Raw genomic sequence first — 4,893 nt, forward strand, 5'->3', positions numbered from 1 at the left:
AATAGTCCAAACGAATAGGTTAGGTGAACATCAAATGAGGAATGATTTACAAAAAAAAAATAACCGTCAACAAAATTGAATAGAAAACTTTTCAACATGTAATAAAGATAGATGTGAAACACTTTAAAATATTTAAACTATTTTATTAACAATCAAACACGTTAGAATAATAACACACATACATGTCAAAACTTTGTTCCGCGGGCGCCAAAATCCAATATGTTAATGGCGACAAGCAAAAAGGGTGTGGTCTAATTGACAGAAGTCAGGGTTGAAAAGTATATTATACCGATGTATTATACATAAGAATCATACGCGTATCATACATTTAGGATTGTATTTAATGGTAACTCATAGTACATTCAAATATATATATTTTTAACATCTCTCAGAGGTCAACTCTTTTTTTAATAAATTAAATAAATATTTAAAATCAATTTCCTGATTACTAATTGACACACATGAACGGGCTGGGCCGGGCAATTAAAAGAAAATCTGAGCGCATGCGCCATAGAACTTTAATCAGGATTTAGTGACATTTAGTTCAATTTCAATTAAATAATTACAATTTATTATACAACTTGATTACAATGGGTGCATTCTTTTAATAAAAATTGTTTTTTGGGCTTTACAATTTCGCCTTGTAAAACCGGCTAAAATTTCATAGGAAAAAGAGCTGTTTCTTGTAGTGGCAGTACTGGCACATGACATTATTTTTTTTTTTGGTTTCAATTATTGGAAGAATAACCTGAATGACAGTTCAATGTTTATATCAAACTGAAATAAATAGATAATTGACTTGTTGTACTTGCTCGTTATTGCCACATAGGTCGTACTATACATTAGCCTGGGATATTGCATAGAGAATTTTATCACTTTTGTCATTGTTTCTGTTTCTAGCTATTTGTCGGTATTACAGGGCGAAATTAAAAAGCGAAAAAAAATTTTTTATTAAAAGAATGGACCCAATCATTCCTTTTTTTCGGCCCATTACTTGTCGGCTAACTGTTAATAAACCAATTTCATTGAGTTTCACCCTATAATACCGACAAATGGCCAAAAACAAAAACAACGACGAAATCAATAAAATTCTCTATGTAATTCCCCAGACTTCACGATAATATTTAACACATACACAATGTGACAATAACAAACGGTAATTTTATTTTATTCAGTTTGATATAACCATTGAATAATTATTCAGGTTATTTCTCCAATAATTGAAAGCTAAATAAAATAATGTCATGTATCAGTGCTGCCACTCCAAGAAACATCTTTTTTCTATAAAATTTTTGTCAGTATTACTTTTTTTTGTTGTTAATTTATATAATAACAGTTTTTATTTTGAATAATATATAATAAATATATATCGGAACCAAGTGAATAAATAAATCACAATTAAAATAATAGAAATATATATATAATAAAAATATAAGATACTATGGCCATCTACAGACTGTTTCTTCAAAAAAGAGGAAGAAAGTTACCTTACCGATCTGGATTATTTTAAGCGTTGTCTCTTTCATTCCTCGTTCAACCGTCATGACGTTGAAATATCGTAGCCGGATTACTTATTAGACAATCAATATTGCCCTGTAAAATAATCCAACTAGATATGTATTTTAATTAACCCTGTTTATCCTGCCCAGTGAAGGAACATTAGAAAGGTAGGGGATAATAATTACGTAATGTACGGAGAGGTAAAAAGGAACCTGAAAAATACGCGAGAATAGTACACAAATTAAACACAAATAATTTATAAGAACTTGAGTCAAACACAAAACATATAATGTTAAATAAAATGGTAAATTTATTATGAAAATACCACAAGTTTACCAATAGTATTGATGTTGAGTATAACATATTTAGATTTGGACCGACGTGGACCTTGAGATAATTGACGCACTTGTGTAACACTGAATTTACAATAAAAATTATAACGAAGTTCACTTTTACGTTTGTTTGATTTAATAATTACATAAAACGCTTTACGATACTTTACATGTCGTAGTTAAAACCAAATTCATGACCACGAGGTCGTTGATTGTTATATTTAATAATTAAATATTTTTAACAAGCAAATTCTTGCTTAAATCGGCCAACTATAATTTACTTTATTCAATATTTATTTGATTAAATAATTTAACACAAAAAGTATGCACTTGAATTTAATTTAAAAGAACAAGACAACTTAGACCATGCGGTCTGAATTTATTACCAGTTATATCCAGTATGATTTTAATGAGTTTAAATTAATCATTTGCGTAACCAAATATTACGTAAAGATAATTAAAAATATTAAAGCAAAATAAATCAATGAAATATTGGATAAATGTAACTTACAGTTTTCGGCTGGTGACTCTTAAAATTATCCTAAAACCTTGTAAAACACTTATTAAAGCAGTTAAAGCAGTTAGAGCTGGTAGTCACAGGATCAGAGATCCCAGTGAACTGATCGATATCCTAGGTCAATGGCACAAGCTGACCATAGGGTAGGTCGGGAATATTCGGGGGTGCTCGGGGATGCGTTTGCTCCCTTAGCTTATTTTCCATATCCCTACCACTTATCTAGCTTCTTATTGGTCAGTTGAAATCTTACGATCTTTAGTCGTTGATTAAAATTATTTCTAATTATTTAATTATAACATGAGTGGTATCGAGAGAATCCTCGTAATTTTAGGATTCTGTCGATATCACTCATTCTATTGTTTTATATTTAATTTTTATTATTAAAATTGGCGGCATTGCCGCTTGGCAATAGTGCCGGCTCAAGTAATTTGTTGAGGGTGCCCAACCTCTAACTCCCCTGAATGTGTTACCCTTATAATGTGTAAGATGGAGTTAGGGGTATCCAAATGCACCCTGACTATTTAATATAAAATAAAAATAAAAATGAAAAAGTTTGTGCGGCTTACCGCCGGACATTACAACGTCAAGTCCTGTACAAACCTCGGCATCCGTGAGCTCATCAAGCCACGCCATTTTATTAGAGCATCAGTCGCCAAACGTGGTTCATTGAGGTTAAAAAAAATTTATTTTTTATTTATAAAAAAAGAATGGCCATGAACAGACCAGTAAGTAACTTTTATTAATTATTTATTTTCATTTTTATATTTTGTTTTTATTTTTATATTTTATTAATTTTATATTCATATTTTTACACTGTATTTTAACGGGTGCATTTAATCTTGAGGCTTTTGACCGTCAGCGTCAACGTGAAAACGAAAAAAGGGCTCGTCGCCACCACTTGAAAGTAATTCTAGCCTACTTGACAACAACTGGGATTCACTTCAAGCATTAATTATGTTTATCACAATTAAATTTAGATAAATATATTCATATAATAAATATTTATATGATACCATATATATAACCATCTTGATGTCCACGATTTTCAATTAACCTCATGGTTGTATTTGATAAACCCAATGTGTTACCAATATCAATAATACGTTTTTTAGCACCTTTTAATGTCATACGTTGTGATCGTAAACTTTCAATAATATCTGAACCATGTTATATAACCATCTTGATGTCCACGATTTTCAATTAACTTCATGGTTGTATTTGATAAACCCAATGTGTTACCAATATCAATAATACGTTTTTTAGCACCTTTTAATGTCATACGTTGTGATCGTAAACTTTCAATAATATCTGAACCATGTTGAAGTAAATTATCAATCAATATCAATACCTTGGTTGATATTTCTAACTTGATTATTGTGTTGATAATTATGATCAATCATTATGTTTATGTCAATATGATCGTTAGTTGTAAATTTTTGTGATAATAAAGCTTCACGTTCATCTTCAGCTTGTTTTTGACGTAATTTTTAATTTTTCCATGTGTTAAATGCTGATGTTAAATGACGACTGTCATATTGTAATTGATCAACACGCATTTTTGCATTTTGTCTTTGGGTTATTGGTCCTTTTATACAATAAATATCCAATTTTTCACAATTGCTAAGTAATAAGGAATTTTAATTCTATTTTTTTATCAATTATTGTTAACTTGCCTGTTTATTTGATGATTTATTTTTGACAATAAGTCATTTTCAATTGCATCTTGATCATAATGATCATAATCATAATTTACACCTCTTTTGTACTGCTGGGTACACAAATATTGTGTTTCCTGGACCAATTTATTTGTTTGATGATACAATGTTTCCATTTTTATTTTTTTTTGGTTAAAACAATAACTGATATTGGTATTTATTTATTGTAATCATTTTATGCTGGTGTAATCATTTCAAGAATTTATTCATTATATTTATATTGTTTATTTTTTTTCTGACATTTGACGTGAAAGTCAATGTATTCTGGAGGTTATGTATGAATACAAATAATAAAATTATGCAGTGCAGCCAATATATAATAACACTAAAAAATAATTGTAAAGTTTTTATTACCAACTGAACGGAAGAAATCTGGTCGATTTAACGAAAAGGCAAAGACCGTAAATATCAAAATTATGCTTTAAATATAATTACGCAACGGAAAAATCTGATTTTTTTTTTTAAAAAAAGGTCGACATCGATTTATGGGATCATTACCAAACCTCAGCATCCTCATTCAACTCTATCATATTTTAATTAAATTTCTAATAGATTCGCGACGGAAGGGGGCAAAATATTTGATGTATAATAAGGCACGGTAGGAGTAGTTAACTCATCTCACACATATTCTCATCCACACACATACTTTCTTTCTCATACTTGACTCGAGGCACTACTGTGCTTCTTGATAATTAATTTGTCGGCCGTATAAAATATATAAATATATATATATATAATATATATATCATAACAAAAAAAAAAAACCTAGTTTTTTTAAAAAAAAGAAGCGTCAAGTATTCAAAATCGTTTAGCTATTTTATTTTTACAA

The 4,893-nt window shown here is 29.3% G+C and overlaps 1 pseudogene; it reads right to left on the bottom strand.

Moving 5' to 3' along the window:
* Positions 1–3,351: 3,351 nt before the first annotated feature.
* Positions 3,352–4,180, bottom strand: LOC122850468 (annotated as a pseudogene).
* Positions 4,181–4,893: the final 713 nt, after the last annotated feature.

Source organism: Aphidius gifuensis, linkage group LG2 (assembly GCF_014905175.1).
Source record: "Aphidius gifuensis isolate YNYX2018 linkage group LG2, ASM1490517v1, whole genome shotgun sequence".
NCBI lineage: Eukaryota > Metazoa > Arthropoda > Insecta > Hymenoptera > Braconidae > Aphidius > Aphidius gifuensis.